General features: G+C 40.9%; 1 long non-coding RNA gene across 2 annotated transcripts; it reads left to right on the top strand.

The window, feature by feature from the left end:
• The first annotated feature begins 1,725 nt into the window (after positions 1-1,725).
• On the top strand, positions 1,726-17,215 carry LOC122435612. Of its 2 annotated transcripts, XR_006267684.1 has the most exons (3): positions 1,726-1,857; positions 3,955-4,038; positions 16,914-17,215. It is a non-coding gene; the product is annotated as an uncharacterized LOC122435612 (long non-coding RNA). The 2 variants fall into 2 exon arrangements; XR_006267685.1 differs by lacking the exon at positions 3,955-4,038.
• Positions 17,216-19,615: the final 2,400 nt, after the last annotated feature.

The raw sequence follows: 19,615 nt of genomic DNA, 5'->3' as shown, positions 1-19,615 counted from the left end.
CTATTCACCACAGACCCTTGCTGTGTATTTATATTAGTTACTTTCCCTTCCCTTTTTGTTTGGGCTGTAGTTTCCAGTTGTCCTTTTCTTCTTCCATTGTCTTCTTTGTCATTGTTCACATTTTTAAAAATTACCATTATATCAGGTATTATGTTAAGTCCACCGTGTTCATGAAGATCTTTCTGCCTCAGTTCTTCATAATCCTGCTTCAAGATGGATCAGGAATCAAAATGTTCTTTGAACAGCCTTCTACTTAATCCTCTGGGCTTTAGTTCTCCAAGTCTTTTCTTCCTTTTGGTGTGTAATCTTTCTAAGCTGAGAGGTGATGCAGGTGTGTTCTGCACCCTACGGTGGCTCAGTGGGCACAAAAAGCTTTGGCTTCCTCCAGCCTGTTACATCCAACATCACTCTTCAAGAATTTTTTTGAGATCCTTCACCATCAGATAGCCCTTATCCAGTGGTTCTCAACTGTGGGCACACTTGCCCCCCAGGGAACTTTTGGTCATAACTGCAGATGTTTCTGGTTGTCACAACCAGGGTGAGGGGTTGGTACTGACTTCTAGTGGGTAGAGATCTGGGACGATGCTAAACATCCTCAATGCTTATGACAGCTCCTACAACAACTAATTATTTATCATTTTAGTAGCACAGAGAGGACATCAACATATATATTCAAATTGACATAGTTTATTACTCAATCTCTTAGAGATTCAGTTTCTTCATTCATACAATGGGATGAACACTTAGGACTAAAGGAGATAATGTATAAACAGAATGCAAAGCATAAAAAATTCTTCATCATTAGCCAGAAATTTGTTAAAAATCAAACACAAATGGAAACCAGACTTGAAAATTAGCTGAGTAGACAAAATCAGTTCAGTTATACAAGCAAAGCTTAAATTAAGCTTACTTTGCAAGACAAGTCTGGCTAACTTGCCTTTGGTCACTTCTTTGCTTACACTTCAAAAAACTGTAAGGGAAACTTTAACTGTTCCCTTGCATTTATATGAGGTAAACACTAGTAACCAATTATCTTCATTTAAGAAAATTCTATTAATAATATTGTAACAATCACTGTGAAGAACAAACATTCACTGCTTCCACCCATAAAAGTTGCTTTCTTACAACATTCCTCTGAGCCTCATTCCCTGTTTTAGTCTGAGTGCTCTTGGTTTGCAAATTGTCTTCTTGGTGTGTGTGCAATAAATTTTAACTAATTACCACTTCAGTGATTCATTGGTTTTACTTCTGTTTTTTTTTTTTTCCTAAACTCTTGACAAGTTATAATTTAAAAATGTGATGGTTTGACAGATTTTAATGTACTATCTTGCTTACATTTCTTCGTACAGGTAAGACTGAAATATTTTCATAAGCTTATTTTGCAATTTGCATTCATTCTGCTAAATCCTTTACAAACATTTATGGACATTCTATGTTTTCTATAACTCAAGCACTCTGGCCCCACCAGTTTGTGACTGTAAAATAGAGCCTCATTTACTATAATACCCAAATTATCACTCTGAATTGCTCTCAATGAGAAATCCACTGTATTTCAGCGTTGCTCAAGCATTACTGCGAGTCGCTTGAATTAAATACCGCTCCTCGGCCCTTGCTGCCCCCTGCTGGGAGAGCAGGAACTTACATCCACTCTGCACCAGAGGGGCGGCACTTTGTGGTTTACCCTTCCTGCCCTCGCTCTCGAAGACCCCACCTACAGGTTTTATGGTGCCTCCCATGCCACGTTCAGCCCCGGATGGCCGCCAGTGGTGTACAGGATAACATGATGGAAGCCTGCAGGCCTGCGGAGATAAAGCCCAGCTGGTCACCTCCCTGTCCTCTTGACTTCCTGCCACTGGGGTAAGAACTGGCCAGTCCTTCCAGGTGGAGATCAGGCCTCCGGATATGATGAAGACCTCAGTATCCCTTAGTTGTTTGGCTGAGTCTGGTCTTAGTTGCATCATGCAGGATCTCTTGTTGCAGTGCACGGACTCAAGTTGTGGCATGCCAGCTCGCAGTGCACCGGCTTAGTTGCTCTGAAGCTTGTGGAACCTTAGTTTCCCTACCAGGATTGAACCCACCTCCCTGCATTGCAAGGCAAACTCTTGACCACTGAACCACCAGGAAGTCCCCGAGACCTCAGTATTCTTGTTGCCAAGGTCACCATTATCTCCACTGAATGAGTCACATTTTGTGAGATCCCTGTGAAGAGTTTCTAGGGCTGGGACCTGTGTCTGCCCACGCAGAAAATTATAAAAACCCAAATCTTGATCATCTATTTCCACATTTCAATCTAAGTTTGACCCAGGAGAGAGAAAATGCTCCATAAGTTTCAAGCTTATCTAGTAATAGAAAGACCTAAATGTGATTATGAGAATCCCTGCAATTTTAAAGTTTGTATTTAAATTCACAATTTAACTGGGTCTTGATTTTTTTTTTTCTCTCTTGAAAGCAAAAACACAAAACCTCTAGAGGCTTTTTTAGAAGTAAGAGGGTACTACCAAATCATACGTGTGTCTGAAATAAATGTGAATGAGTGCAAATAATGAAGCTGTTTCCACACATGGTACTGAGCACCTTGCTTCTTCATGCCGAATGAAGTTGCAATTAGCCAGAACCAGTTACATTTCTATCTCATTCTGTCATGGGAGTAACTAATGTTCTGCATTTAATTTATAATTATTATTCTAAGCCACCATCATGAATTTCTTTTTGTTTTCATTTTTAATCACTGTCACCATAATTATCTTTTAAAAAATTTTGGAGTATAGTTGACTGACATTGTTGACTTAGTTTCAGGTATGCAACACAGTGATTTAGTTATACAGATAGCCATTCTTTTTTTTTTCTCATACAGATTATCACAGAATGTTGAGCAGGGTTCCCTGTGCAGTAGGTCCTTGCCCGTTGTCTGTCTTATACATAGTAGTGTGTGTGTGTGTGTTCATTCCAAGCTCTTGATTTATCCCTCCTCCCCCATCTTTCCTCTTTGGTAGCCCTAAGTTTGTTCCTGATATCTGTAAGTCTGTTTCTGTTTTGTAAATAAGTTCATTTGTATATAAATTTATTTCTTAACTCTTGCTAAAGAAGGGGTGACATTTTTGGGTCATCACAACTGTGTGTGCCCATGTTGCACTCACTGGCCCATTCTGCCCCTGGCCGGTTCCTGACTGGGATTCCCATGTGTCAGAGACTTTAGTCTCCTGGGGAAATTACTCACCTTCTCAGACCTCTTCTCAGAGGGAGACACTTGCTACTCTGTCCCTCCCATTTTCTCTCCTGTGGTCCTCCAGGTCTTTTTGGCTGCATGTCGAAAGCTCCGGGCTCTGGCTCCCCCTGCTCCCCTCCGAGGCCCAGCCTCAGCTCTCACTGCCCTGAGGAGGAAGTCCCTCCCCACATCTATCTCCCCTGTCTCACCCTGTGGACGCTCAGGGAGCAGACGGCAGTCTACAGTTTTGGAACCTGGTTCTTAGATCTGACTGGTTTTGTGTCCTAGTACCCGGACTCCTGCCTAGAACCAAAGTATGAGTTGGGGGTCCTCGGTGTCTTATTTTGTTGACGTTTGGGCCTGGATCCCTGTCCTAGAGCCCATGCGTACTCAGATCTCTGAATGTCCTCTGCCCATCTTCCTGACCGTGAGGATTGACAACTGTGGCATCTCTGGTTTGGCTGCCCATTCTTTCTGAGTCTACTTCTGGTCATGCCTGAACTCACGCTTCCTTTCAGGCATGTGACTTCTTTATTTATGTACTTGCTAATCCCTGTAACCAGCCTGTTTCTCCCACCCTGATTCTGGGTCCTGGCCCCTTGCCTGCTCTGTTCCATCTTCCTCCAGTTGCCCCTCCTGACTGGGCCTCAAGTTCTGATGTGGACCATAGCTCAGTTAAAGGGATACTGCAGGGCTGGAACAACCGGACCCGGAGAGTATGCCTTAATGGAGTACACTGTGAATTCCAGACTGAGATTGATGGGGGCCAGGCCGTCTTCATCTTTGTCAGCTGAGTTCTTCGTGCAGTCACTGGATAAATTAATATTTATTTGGTAAGTGTGTATTCAAACAAATGAGCAAGCAAACCTGAGGGAGTTCCCAGGTAGAAGTCTCCTGAACTCTCTCCTTGGCCCTGCCCAGTTCAACGTTTTCGTCAATGGCTGCATTCTGTGAAAACCCAGTAAATGGTACTATGGAGGATATGTTTAGCAAATTGCAAATGACAGAACATGAGAGATTATTAATACCATATTTCACTAAATCTAAGATGCACATCTTAATATGTCTAAAATTGCATGTATCATACAGTCAGTTGCATGTCATAGTTTAATTGGCAATATTTCTTCTTTGTGGTAATTTTTAAAAATAGTGCATCTTACAATTAAGAGTCTTATATCCCATGAAATATGGTCTATTGGTTGATGTAATACAAATCAAAAATTATCAATAGGATAGAACAAATAGGAGTGGCTCTAACAGGATGGAATTTTGTAGTGATAAACAACTTAGTCCTGCACTTAAGTTCAAAAAATCAATTGCACAAGTATAAGATGAAGACAGCTTGGCTTAAATTCAGTTCCTGTCACAGCAGCAGGAGTAAGTTTGAGTAGACACTAACAAAGAGTCAATACCAGTGGCGCTCTGCAAAAAGCTAATGCAATTGTAAGCTGTGTTAATAGAAATATAGTTTTCCCAAACAGGCAGTAATTTTCTTTGGTTAGATTGAATTTGAAATGTTTTATTGCCAGATTTTAAGAGGCACATTAGCACACTGGAGTGTCTGCTTTTATTGAAATTATGCTTTGGAGTTAAGATTTCGATCTACATTGAGAGATAACTTTCTAAGAAACAGTTCAAGTAAGTGTATTATTGAATTTATCATAAGAAAATTGTTGGGTGTGTTTTTCAGGAAGACTCAGAAAATTTTCTTTCATTTCCAGATACAGGCATAGCAGTGTCTCCTATTTGCTCTTAAGGACACTAAATTGTATAACCACCCATATTTTTGTTTTTCCTTTGGTTGTCAGCAAGTTCAAAAGGCAAATTTAGGGACTACACGGGGCTACGTTCAGAGAACCGTATGGCACATGTCTGTGTACTAGGCTTACTTGGCTTGGTATTTCCTGCATTTATTTTCACTTCACTAATATCTCCATTGCTTTTATAAACCTGCTGTTATCATTTATGCCTTGTAAACTTCAAGTCTCTTTTGGAAAACACTGGTAATATGAATGAATAAACAAGAAAATAACTAAGTGGAAAATGGATGCATATTCAGAGAAGAGCAACTTGCAAGGCAAGTGATAAGGAAATCATTCCTGAGAGACAGGAGTGAAAAAATGCGAACTTTTTATAAAGCACAAGATTTCTTGGGACAGGAGAGCAATCCTATCAATGTTTACAAATTTAAATACTCTTGTGTCAGAAAGCTGTGGAATACATTCTATGCAACTCTAAGTAAAATCAGTGGAAGTTAGAGGGAGATATATATTTTTTTCTTGATATGGAAGAATAATTTGCTAAAAAAAAAAAAAAAAAGGCCCCGAATTAGAACAGCTGCATTGTGAGGTAATGTGCTCCCTGTTTTTGTTTTGGAAGACCACCTGTCAAGGATGTGAAAGGTGGGATACCCAAAGAAGCTCCAAGTCCCACCTGCCCTGAGTCAGCGTTTTGGCGAGATGCGGGGAGGGGTCCCTGCCGAGGGACGGGTCTCAGCGGAGAACCTTGCCTTGTGGGCCAGGATTCAGGGAGGCAAGGGCCTGCGGGGAGAGGGGCCACCTCCCGGGGAGGGCTGTGCCCCCGCCCCGTGGGGCCCTTCTCCCCAGCACACTGAAGACAGCACAAAAGGAAATCTGGAGCACAAAGGTTAACTCGGAGCCGCACGGGCCGCGACCGGCCTTCCCGCTCCGTGCCGTCCTCTTTCACACGGTCTCAAGGGGGCCACAAGAATGTGGCACTCTTAGTTCCCCAGGGGTCTTTTCTCTTCCCTTTCCCCGGTTCAAATTCCATTCTTCACTCCGATTGGCCCACAATTACCTCATTGTTCCTCACTTGTTAGAAAATCACATCCGCCCCCCGCCCGGCTCCTCTCCCAATCCCTCTTACTCCAGACTGGCAGAGAGTATTTCCCTGGCTGTGTCTTCTTCCCCTCAAGTTCACAGCTCCCCACTGTCCGCGACCTGCTGTCCCAGGCTCCCAGCCCGCTCTGTCCTGACTTCATTAGCCATGCAGATTTATGCAGCTCTTCTCCCCGTCCCCCACAGCTTCCCTGCTCAGCTAATATTCAACGTTTCCCTTCTCCCCGCTCTGCTTTCAGCAGACTACACTCCAAACTGCCTCAGACCCTCTCTCCCAGCTTGGTGGGAGCAGAGCTGGCTAGCGGAGGGGACAGGGAAGCCCCCCGGCCCGCTGCTGAGAGATGGAGCTGGGAGGAGGAGGCGAGGCCGTAGCCAGGGCCACCGGCAGAGGCTGGAAATAGACCCGGCTGCCTCCTAGGTTCGCAGGATTAGGACCTTCTTCCTCCTTCTCCATTCCTGCCATCACTCCAAAATAGCCAAACTGCAAATCTCACAACCTTCTGCGGCTTCTCCTGTCAAAGCCACTCAGCACGTTTATCCTGGTGTGCTTTTTTGACAGGCACGAGGAGGGGGGGGTGGGGGGGGGAGGAGCAGAGCCCACAGCGCCGGCTGGCTGTCCTGCCTACACCCGCCTCCAAGGGCAGCCGGGCCCAGCCAGCAGGATCTACAGCTTGGGGATGATTTACAGTCAGAGACCTCAGAAGGCTGGCCCCCAGCTAAGGCCATAAAATTGGTTCCCAGTGCTGTTTGATAGTTTATGGTGAAGGAAGATGCTGCTTCCTGACCTGGGGCTGGTCCCTTGGTTACTGAGCGCCCCTGGTTGCTGTTCTTCTCATAAGGTCCACAGAGGTCTGGAGTCCAACCACAAATGGATCCTGGGCCCTGGGTCTTCACACACCCAGTCTTCGTTCAACCAGGTCCTCACATGTCCAGGTCCTTGCATGCCTGAGTCCTTACGTGCCTGGCTGTTGGGCACAAAGACAGAGGACAGTGTCACAGAGTATGCATGTAAAGCCCCAGTATCTCCTGTGTCAAGTTCTCCCCCAGTATCTCCCATGTCATCAAGTTCTCCCTCCACTGGGCTATTTGCAACACACTTTTGTTCCATCTTTAAAAAAGAAAAAGACACATGAAAAGATGCTCTATATTGTTAGCCATGAGGGAAATGCCAATCAAAGCCACGATGATACATAACTTCACACCTACTATTGATAGAATGGCTATAATCAAAAGAATGAATTAAAAAGTGTTGGGGAGGATGTGGAGAAATTGGAACTCTCCCACACTTCTGGTGGGAATGTAAAATGGTACAGCCACTTTGGAAGCAGTCTGGGAGTTCCAAAAAAAGCTAAATGAAAAGTTACTTCATGACCCAGAAATTCCACTTCTAGGCATACACCCAAGTAAAATGAAAATGAATGTCCACGCAAAAACCTATACATGGATTTCATGGCAGCATCCTTCATAATAGCCAAAAAGTGGAAACAACTCAAATGTCCATCACCTGATGAATGGATAAGTCAAATGTGATATATCCACACACGGAATATTATTTGGTAGTAAAAGAAATGAACTGCTGATACATGCTACAACATAGATGAACCTTGGAAACTATGCTAAGTGAAAGAAGCCAGCCACAAAAGGCCCCATGTTATATGATTCCACTTATAGCAATGTCCAAACAGACAAATCTATAGACATGAAGAAAATGAAGCTTAGTTGTTGCCAAGGGATGAAGGAGTTGGGGAAAATTGGGAGTGACTGCTAATAGGAATGGGGTTTCTCTTTTTGGGGTCATGAGAATATTCTATAATTGATTATGGTAATGATTGCACAACTTTGTGAGAATACTAAAACCCACTGAATTTTGTACTTTATATGAGGAAATTGCATGGTATGTTAATTATATCTCAATAAGGATATTCTTTAAAAAAAGAAAAAAGAAAAAAGATCTTCTTTGAGCCCTCATTCCGCTTCATCTACTACCTTATTCTTTGTTCTCCTTAAGAGCAAAACTTTTTGAAAGAGTTGCTTTTACCTACTATCTCTACTTTCTCACCTTTTCCCATCATGTATCATCATCATCATTGTTATTGTTACTATTGTTGTTACAAAATTGGTGTTATTGTTTTGGAGCCACAGGTGCAAGGAGCTGAGTTATTCCTACTGCTCAGCCTGTGAGTATCATCTTCAGTGTGGACAAGGCCCTTTGTGCTTTGTTTAGTTCTTTACCCTTCGTTACTGATCTCAACTCTCCTTTCCCTCTCTACCACATACACACACAAGTTTGTTTTGCTTGAGTACCTGAATTTGCATTATTTTTTTAAGACCATTTTACTGTACAGTATTAAAAAACAGTACTGTACCATTCTCACTTAGAGACCACAAGCATGCTGATGACAATGTGGTCTTGGCATCACATCTCTGTCACCTACTCACGAGGTGACTTTATGCAAGTTATATAACCCTTAGTTTTTGCATACTATGTGTGTAAAAGGAGGACTTACTCAACAAAGATTCACAAATATTTATTGAGGGCCTGCATGTGCCAAGCACTGTTCCAGGTACAGAATCCTTCCCCTCATGAAGCTTATAATTGCTGTGAGGATGAAATAAATTAAATAATGAATTTAAATTAATAAATTAAATCATGATTCATAGTTATCAATAATAAATAAATAAAAATAATTCAATCGTGTCCAACTCTTTGCACCCCTCTGGACTGTAGCCCACCAGACTCCTCTCTCCATGGGATTTTTCAGGCAAGAATGCTATAGTAGGTTACCATTTCCTCTTCCAGGGGATCATCCTGACCCAAGGATCAAACCGGAGTCTCCTCTGTCTCCATTGCAGGCAGATTCTTTACCCTCTGAGCCATCAGGGAAGCCCAAAGAAAAAATTTAAATTAATAAATTAAATTAAACAGTGGTTAATAAAGATTAATTAATAATAAATGATTATATTAAAATAATTCATATTTTTAAGTATCTGTGAACTATATATATTGGGTTGGCCAAAAAGTTCATGAAGATTTTTCCATAACATCTTATGGAAAAATCTGAACAAAATTTTTGGCCAACGCAGTGTCTCCTTCTTCCTAATAACTGCTAGTGGTTTTCCATGGTTTGCACCCCCACATTATGTTGTAGGAGATGACTCAGAGACAACGTTATTTAGAAAAGAAAGGCAGTTTACATGCAAAGAGGTGCGAAGGAGTCAGCATCCAGAAGAACTGGTTTTTCAAACAAAAACCACAAGGGGTATCTAAATGGAAATGTTGTTGTTTAGTCTCTAAGTCATGTCTGACTCTTTGCGACTTTGGACTATAGCCCTCCAGGCTCCTCTGTGCATGGGCTTTCCCAGGCAAGAATACTGGAGTGGGTTGCCATGCCCTCCTCCTCCAGGGGATCTTCCTGATAAGGTACAGAGTTACCAGTGTTACCAAGCTCTCATATATCAGTTCACAGTGGGAAAAAGAGCATATGTCCTTTTTATATGATTTTCTTATCCAGTGGAGAAGGTGATCACCAGCCTTCAGACATCAGCATGGCTAAGGTCAGTGGTAGAATGGTTTCCTCTAGTTCTGTTCTCCAAAATAAATGAAAGGACAGATAAACCTGTCCTTTGCCATAGTTGTTATTGTTATATACCATATCTCAGTATTGATAGAACAAGTAGATTTAAAAAAAAAAAATAGAAAGGGCTCAGAATATGTGAAAAAACAGTATTCAGCCAAATATCAGTTAATTACAGTGTGCAAAATGCCCTGTCCCGAGATGGCAGGAAATGCACACACTCATAACTGCATGAAGACAAAGGCGTTTTGCTTCCATGATTGCTTCAGAATTCTTACAAGGATAGTACTGTGATGTACAGTCTTGCACATGCCCTCATGGACCTATGCATGAGTTCTGTGCAAAATTACTCAGGAGTGGAAATGCTGAGACATAGAGTAAAAGATACAGTAAGCAATATATTTAAATAGTACCCAAATATGGGTAAACCATCTAGTAATAAATTTAAAAGGAGCAGTAGAGGTGGCAGGACAAATGTTGCTGTCTTCTAGTCGCTAAGTTGTCTCCAAATCCTTTGTGACCCCATGGACTGTCGCCTGTCAGGCTCCCCTGTCTATGGGGTTTCCAAGGAAAGAATACTGGAGTGGGTTGCTATTTCCTTCTCTAGGGGATCTTTTTGGCCCAGGGATCGAATCCAAGTTTCCTGCAATGGCAGGCAGGTTCTTTACCACTGGGCTATCAGGGAAGCCCATGGACAAATATACCAGAATATATTACATAAAATTAAATGGAATAATTGCTGCAATCAAAACAAACAAAGATTGTCAGATTTAATCAAGTATTTTGATAGACTGCCTAAACCTAAGGCTATAGAAAGTGTAAATGGAGAAGATTAAAAAAAAAAAAGTGCTGTGTAAAAACTAACAAAAAAAAAAAGGTTAGTGTTACTATGTTAAAATTACACAAAGTGAATGTTAAGGCAAAAAGCATTACTAGCAGCAAAGAGATACTCTTTATAATGATAAAAAGAGTTAATCCACCAGGAAGATATAAAATTTTAAGTCTATATGCAGCTACAAAATAGCCTCAAAATATATAAAGTAAAAATTGACAAATGTAAAAAAAATAAATAAACATATAATGATAGTTGGAGATTTTAATATATCTTATCTCAGTATTGATAGAACAAGCAGATTTTAAAAAATAGAAAGGGCTCAGAATATATGAAAAAACAGTATCAGCAAAACTGACCTAATTAACATATATAGAGCATAGCACACAACATCTGCAGATACACATTCTTTTTAATTGCACATGAAATATTTAAGAAAAAATGACCATATGTTTGGCCATAAGACAAGTCTCAACAAGTTTTGATGAACTGAAATCTTGCAAAAATTATTCTCTAGTCAAAATAATTTAACTAAGTCAATAACAAAAATATAGCTAGAAAAACCCCCCAAATGTTTAAAAATAAAGCAATTTGATTCTAAATAAGCTACAGATAAAAGATTAAATCACACTGAAAAATATAAAATAGTTAGAACTAAGATGAAGTTGAATGGTTCTATGAAGACCTGCAAGATCTTCTAAAACTAACACCAGAAAAAGATGTCCTTTTCATCATAGGGAACTGGAATGCAAAAGTAGGAAGTCAAAAGATACCTGGAATAATAGGCAAGTTTGGCCTCAGAGTACAAAATAAAGTGGAACAAAGGCTAACAGGGTTTTGTCAACAGAATACACTGGTCATAGCACAACACAAGAGACGACTAACGACTAACAACTAACGACTCTCCTAACAACACAAGAGACAACTCTACACATGAATATCACCAAATCAGTTCAATTCAGTTCAGTTGCTCCATCATGTCTGACTCTTTGTGACCCCACGGACTGTAGCACGCCAGGCTGCCCTGTCCATCACCAACTCCCAGAGCTTGCTCAAACTCATGTCCATTGCGTTGGTGATGCCATCCAACCATCTCATCCTCTGTTGTCCCCTTCTCCTCCTGCCTTCAATCTTTCCCAGCATCAGGGTATTTTCCAATGAGTCAGTTCTTCGCACCAGGTGGCCAAAGTATTGGAGCTTCAGCTTCAGCATCAGTCCTTCCAATGAATATTTAGCACTGATTTCCTCTAGAATTGACTGGTTGGATCTCCTTGCAGTCCAAGAGATTTTCAAGAGTCCACAGTTCAAAAGCATCAATTCTTTAGCACTCAGCCTTCTTTATGGTCCAACTCTCACGTCCATACATGACTACTGGAAAAACCATAGCTTTGACTAGAAGGACCTTTGTCGGCAAAGTGATGTCTCTGCTTCTTAATACACTGTCTAGGTTGGTCATAGCTTTTCTTCCAAGGAGCAAGCGTCTTTTAATTTTATTGCTGCAGTCACCATCTGCAGTGATTTTGGAGCCCAAGAAAATTAAGTCTGTCATTGTTTCCATTGTTTCCCCATCTATTTGCCATGAAGTGATGGGGCTGGATGCCATGATCTTAGGTTTTTGAACGTTGAGTTTTAAGCCAGATGAGTTTTTAAATGGTCAATACCGAAATAAAGAATACTCCACATCAAAATTTGTAGGGTAGTTCTTAGAAGAACATTTTCAATTCTTAATGCATATATAGAAAAGAGGAAAGGCCAATATTCATCCCAACAAAGTAGAAAAAGATCAGCCAATTGAAATCAAGGAAAGTAGAACAAGTAAAATAATAAAGACCAGAAATTTATGGAATGTAGAACAAATATACAATAGAAATAGTCAATAAAATAAAAGGTCAGTCCTTTGAAAAGATTAATAAAATTGTTAGACCACTGGCAAGATTGATTGTAAGAGAGAGAGAGGAGATACAAATAAACAATATCAGGAATAGAAAAGGAACATCACCTGTAGGGAGGAAATCGGGAAGAAATACTCTGACTTCACGCTTCTCTTTTTTCTGAATTCCTGTGAGAGAATCAAAAATAATTTAAAATAAATTATTAGATAATAAGAAATTATAAATAATTTTTTGCCAATAAATTTGAAATTTTTAGTGAAATAAACTCCTAGAATAATATAATCTACCAAAAGAATGAAAACTTCTAAATCACAAATTATTACAAAAATTGCGTCCATAATTGAAAATCTCTCAAGGAAAATTTCAGGCTCAGATGACTTCCCCAGCAAATTCTACCAGCCACTTAAGGCAGGAAAATGTCAATATTCTATAAATCCAGAGAACAGAAAACCAGGGAACATTCCCCAATTCATTTTGTGAAGCCTACATAAGCTGGATCCTAAAGTTGTTCAGCTAGGAGTTCATAACAAGGAAGAAAAATGTTAAGCTGATCCCACTTATGAACACAGATGTAAAAATCCCAAACAAAAAATTATTATAGCAAGCTAAATCCAGCAATATATAAAAAGGACATCACATCATAATCAAGTTGGGTTTATTCAAGAATGCAAATTGGTTTAGCATTCAAAAATTAATAAATGTAATTAACAGAGAAAACAGGAAAAATCATATGATTATCTCATTTAATTAAATTCAACATATGTTTGTGGTTTTATTTTTTAAAGCTCCTAGCAAACTAGGGATTAGCTGTAATTCCTTCAATCTAAGAAATATTTTAGAAATTAACTACAGTGCAGCTAGAATAAGAATGCTTGCTATCTTAACTTATTTACAGCACTGTACCCGAAAGCCTATCAAGTGTAACATAGCACTGAAAAAAATGAAAAGAATTGGAAAAGGAATTAAACTGCTATTATTCACAAGTGACACACTTGTATACAGAGAATTTTTTTTAATTTAATATAAATTACTAGAATTTTTAGGGAAAATTAGCAAGAGTGCTAACAAAAAACAATCTTTTACCTGTCTATATTTCAGCAACAGAATTAGAATATGAAAATTTTAAAAATATAACAAAAAATATAAAAACTCTCTAGTTATAAATCTAAAAATAACATGTAAGATTTACATAGGAAAAGCTATAAACACTTTTAAGAAAAATTAAATGCTTAAATAATTGGAGTCGGGTATACACTATTGATGAATAAGAAGACTTGATGCTGTAAAAATGTATATTTTCCCCAAATTGATCTATGAATTCAATTCAATCTCAGTGAAAATTCCAAGGATATGTTGGGAATTTCTGGTGGAATTTGACAGACTCATTCTAGAATATACATGGGAATGCAATGGCCCAAGGATAACCCAGACTCTCTTGAAGAACAAAGGGTAAAGATTTGCTCTGCTTGAAATCAAGACTTATTGATGCTACAGCAGTCAATGCACTGTGGTGTTGCTGCAATGATAGAAAAGAGAAGCCAGGAACAGACTCACATGTATACAGAAATTTGCTATGACAAAGGTGGAAACTCCAGGTACGTCAATTCTGCATCTAAATGTGACGTAGAAATAAGCTAGAAATTTATAAAGAAGAATATCTTCATGACCTCAAGTTGCGTGCCTTCATGAGGGCTAAGTTGCTTCAGTCATTCCAACTCTTTGTGACCCCATGGACTGTAGCCCATCAGCCTCCTCTGTCCATGGAATTCTCCAGGCAAGAATATTAGCGTGGGTTGCCATGTCCTCCTCCAGGAGATCTTCCTGACCTGGGGATTCAACCTTTGTCTCCTGTGTCTCCTGCATTGCAGGTGGGTTATTTACCAATGAGCCACCAGGGAAGCCCAGATCTCAAGTAAATATTTTTAAGATAGAACACAGAACTAACCATGAAGATTTTGATAAATGAGACTACACTAAAATTAAGAATTTCTGTTTATTGAAAGACACCATTAGCGGACTTCCCTGGTGGCCCAGTGGTTAAAACTCCATGCTCCCATTATAGAGGGCACGAGTTCTACCCCTGGTTGGGAAACCAAGATGTTGCATGCCACACAGTGTGGCAAAAAACAAAACAAACAAGCAAAAACTCATGCTACTGAATAGATTTCATTCAATTCTTAAAAAAAAAAAAAAAATCCATTAAAAGGGCAAAAAAGACAGCCATGTAGTGATGTGATATTGTGACTTTATAAGAAATATTTATATTATATTATAAATATATAATACACACATATATATATTGTTTTTCTTCATCCCATTTCTGGCACAGAGCTCCTAAAACCCTTAGAATTTCCTAAGGGTTAAGAGCAACAATGGTGTCTTTTGTTATGATGATAATGGCAGTTTCTGGAAAGCACCTAAATATGAGGACCATGAGATTTGAGGATTGGAACTTTCAGCCCAAACCCCTGACCTCCTGAGAAGGGAGAAAGGCTAGAGGTCCACTCAGTTGCCGATGGCTAATGATTTAACCAATTTTGCCTATGTAATGAAGCCTCCATAAAAACCCAAGAGAATGGGGGTTTGAATAGCTTGAGGGGTTGGAGGTAAGCACATGGAAATTCGCAGAGTGGAGCAACCAGACAGGAAATGAAAGCTTTTTCCTTTGCTCTATGTATCTCTTCCATTTGGCTGTTTCTGAGCTATTCCTTTAATCATTACTGGTAATAAAGTAAGCACAATGTTTCCTGAGCTCTGTAAGCCATTCTGGCAAATTAATTAAACACAGGAAGGGAATGGTGGAAACCTCTGATTTATAGCCAGTTGGTCAGACATATAGGTAATAAGCTGGGCTTGTGACTGGCATCTGAACTGGAGTTTTATGGGACTGAGCCTTGAACCTGTGGAATCTGATGCTATTGCCAGTTAGACAGTGTCAGTATTGAGTTGAATTATGATACCCAGCTGGTGTTGGAGAACTGCTTGATGGTATTGAAACATACAGACACATGCACATTGGCCTGGGTATAGAATCATTTACAGTGGTAAAAGATATCTGCAAGATAAATAATTGACAAAGGGCATAAATTCAGGCTATTTAAATGTCTACAAATAACGAGAAAAAAGTGGTAGAAAAAAGTGCCAAAATCTTGAATAAGCACTCCCACCTCCATACACACACACAAAAGAAACTCAAATGGCTAAAACCATATGAAAAAGATGTTTGTACCAGATTAGATGTCTTCTATTTGCTCCTCCACATTCATCAAATATCCCATCCCTGTGAGGAGTCCCATAAGAGTTCAGAAAAAGGATGAGAGTGAGGAGGTATTTATCCCTTGCTTTCTTCCCTGAGAGCAATTGCCTTGACCAGCTATATTCTTCAAAGGGCAGTGCTTCTTTGAAGGTGGCCTGCTCAATGGAACTCTGTCTCTACCATTTTGACCTAGGTTAGATTGTAACAGATTCACAGCTACTAGCCTTGAGCTTCTGTATTATTTCCAGTATTCGCTATACACCTAAAATGTACTATACACACGCACACAAACACACACAATTATCCTAAGTCAAGTATAAAGTGTGCCATCTTCTTCCTGTTGGGGATATCTTATACACTGCTCAATTTCGTTGGTTACAATGTGAATTGCAAATTAAAGCAATGACAAAATATCACTTCATACCCCCCAGAATATCTAAAGTAAGAAGACTGACAAAACCAACTGCTGCTAACAATATGGAAGATCAAGGACTTTCATATAGAATTGGTAAAGTTTAAGTTGGTATAATCATTTTGGAAAACAGATTGATTTTGTCTAACAAAGTTGAACACAAACCCAGCAATTTAATTCCTAAAGACATACCCTAGAGCATAGGTTTCAAACTTCACTCTGCCATTAGCACATCTGGGGAGGTTTGTTAAAACTGATTACTGGAGCCCTCTCCCAACATTTTTTATTTAATAGGTCTGGAGGGGAAGTCAAGATTGTGCATTTCTAACAAGTTCCAAAGTGATCTGATGCTGAGACCATACTTTGAGAACAACTTTCCTAGAAAAATTCTTGCATGTGTGCAACAGAAAACATGAACAAGAAATTCTATTGCACCGAAGATTTAGTGACTACAACAACAGCAACAAAAATGGAAATAATCCAAATGCCCATCAACTGTGCATGCTAAGTCACTTCAGTTGTGTCCAACTTTTTGCAACCCTGTGAACTGTAGCACACCAGGCTCCTCTGTCCGCGGGATGCTCCTCTGTCCATGGGATTCTCCAAGCAAGAATACTGGAATGGGTTGCCATGCCCTGCTCCAGGGGATCTTCCCTACCCAGGGATCAAATCTGCATCTGTTATGTCTCCTGCATTGGCAGGCGGGTTCTTTACCATTAGCACCACCTGGGAAGCCCCCCGCTTCAACTGTAAATTGGACAAATAAACTGTGGTATTGTCTTCAGCAAAGCCCGTTAGCAATTCCTGGGAAATAAAAATAGAATCTTGGTAGTAACATCTAACATTTTTTGTTCTCTTTCTTTTTCTTTTCACTTGCTCCTAGGGTGCCACGTGCATAGGCTGTATACCTAGCACTTCAGGCTGTTTCTAATGCTAAATGGCCACCCCAGTATGTCAGCTACTGGACCGTGTGCAGAGATGCTGTAACCGGCAATGTGATCTGGAGCACCGTGAACAGTACAGGTTAACCAATGTGCAAGAACTCCACACCCCACAAGACTGGCAAGAACCCTAGAAAGCTGCCCTGCCCATGGCCTAGCAGGTAGAGCATGTACTCTCGAGTGTGAACTCACACCTTCCCATTCTTTGATCAAAAATAAAACTTTCCTTTGCTTTTGAACTGAACTCAGCCTCGTTCTGTTGACTCAAATGACACAGGGCAGGAGGACCCTTGTTGGGGCCCAACTCAGAAGTATCAGTAACAAATTTTGGCAACCCAGATAAGATGGACCATGGCCTTTAACTCATACCTTTCCACCAGGCTATGGGCTCACTCTGGCTCTAGTGGAAGGACAGCTAAGGCTTTAGGAAGTTCACATGATGAGGACTGACCCTGGTCTTTAAGTACACTCTGACAGGGTAGAAGAGTAATAGCTTTTGATCAAATTCAGAGCAACTCTACCCAGTAACCTGATACCCAGGTGTGGTGCACACACAGCATAGCCTCCAGAGTAGCCTGGACTGCACCCCCTTCAGAGGATCATACTGTGGCGTTACAGGGGATGGAAGACTGAAACTCACATGTATCTGTCCACTACCTCTGGCCGGTCTTCCCTCAGTTCTGGATGCCCAGGGACAGTGGGGACTTGTGGATGAGCTGGAGCCATGTCAGTCTTGTCTGCTTTCTCACCAGTGGTACTGTCCTCTTGACTCCCCTACAAGGCAGTAGCAGCTCCACCAGGCCTTTTCGCCTTCCTTGCTGATGCCCAGGGGTCAACAATAGCGTTCTCGATTGTTACTTTTGTTGTGGTGAAGAAAAGTGGCCAGCCCCATGAACCAAGAGGTGAGATCAGGAAAAGGCCCAGGTAATGAGGACTGCCTGACAAATCAGAATGAGGAAACGGGATCTGAAATCAGGAAAAGGCTGATCTGAAACTGGATCTGAAATCAGGAAAAGGGACACCCAAGTGAAAAAGGGTCCCTAGGTAGGTTGCAACCAGTGACTTGACACCTCTTTGGGTCAACAATTGTTGCTCACAAGAACAGTAACCCCATTATTGGTCAGCCCTGTGAGCTGCTGGCAAAAACAGGAAAGAGTCACCACCTAACCTCCCCTTCCCCCTCTGTTTGTGAGGCAAACCTTGGGTGATTATCAGCTGAGATTCTGGGGTAGAGAATTTCCTGGTATAAGCTCAGAATACCAGTTGCCCTAGTGATCTGGTACCTAGAATACTCTGTGGGAATTCCCTGTGCTTTTAACTCTCACCCAGAGGAAAGTCTGAAAACTCCTCTTTTTCTGCTCACCCGTTCCTTCTTCCCCTCAGGCAGCTGTACCAATCTCTAGCAGACCCAGTTGGTTAGGAACTAGCATGACGGCTGCTCTGCCTGGGCAGTAGTCCTGTCTATCATCTGGTGGGCTATTCTGACTAAGAAGGGACTGACTATCTCAAGCATGGGCCGTTACACATTCAAGGCAGACCCTCAGTTATACCAGAGTCCATGCATTTGGACGCCTCCCATTTTGGCTTCAAAAATTCTCCAAGCCAGGCTTCAGCAATACGTGAACTGTGAATTTCCAGATGTTCAAGCTGGTTTTAGAAAAGGCAGAGGAACCAGAGATCAAATTGCCAACATCCACTGGATCATTGAAAAAGCAAGAGAGTTCCAGAAAAACATCTATTTCTGCTTTATTGACTATGCCAAAGCCTTTGACTGTGTGGATCACAATAAACTGTGGAAAATTCTGAAGGAGATGGGAACACCAGACCACCTGACCTGCCTCTTGAGAAACCTATATGCATGTCAGGAAGCAACGAACTGGACATGGAATAACAGACTGGTTCCAAATAGGAAAAGGAGTACTTCAAGGCTATGTATTGTCACCCTGCTTATTTAACCTCTATGCAGAGTACATCATGAGAAATGCTGGGCTGGATGAAGCACAAGCTGGAATCAAGATTGCCAGGAGTAATATCAATAAGCTCAGATATGAGGATGACACCACTCTTAGGGCAGAAAGTGAAGAAGAACTAAAGGGCCTCTTAATGAGAGTGAAAGAGGAGAGCGAAAAAGTTGGCTTAAAGCTCAACATTCAGAAAACTGAGATCATGGCATCTGGTCCCATCACTTCATGGCAAATAGATGGGGAAACAGTGGAAGCGGTGGCTGACTTTATTTTTCTGGGCTCCAAAATCACTGCAGATGGTGACTGCAGCCATGAAATTAAAAGATGCTTGCTCCTTGGAAGGAAAGTCATGACCAACCTAGACAGCATGTTAAAAAGCAGAGACGTTACTTTGTCCACATTCTGTCTAGTCAAGACGATGGTTTTTCCAATAGTCATGTTTGGATGTGAGAGTTAGACTATAAAGAAAGTTGAGCACCGGAAAATTGATGCTTTTGAACTGTGGTGTTGGGGAAGACTCTTGAGAGTCCCTTGGACTGCAAGGAGATCCAACCAGTCCATCCTAAAGGAGATCAGTCCTGGGTGTTCATTGGAAGGACTGATGCTGAAGCTGAAACTCCAATCCTTTGGCCACCTGATGTGAAGAGCTGACTCATTTGAAAAGACCCTAATGCTTGGAG

Source organism: Cervus canadensis, chromosome 2 (genome assembly GCF_019320065.1).
Source record: "Cervus canadensis isolate Bull #8, Minnesota chromosome 2, ASM1932006v1, whole genome shotgun sequence".
Taxonomy (NCBI): domain Eukaryota; kingdom Metazoa; phylum Chordata; class Mammalia; order Artiodactyla; family Cervidae; genus Cervus; species Cervus canadensis.
Note: the sequence above shows the minus strand (reverse complement) of the source record. Positions and strands in the feature narration are given on the sequence as shown.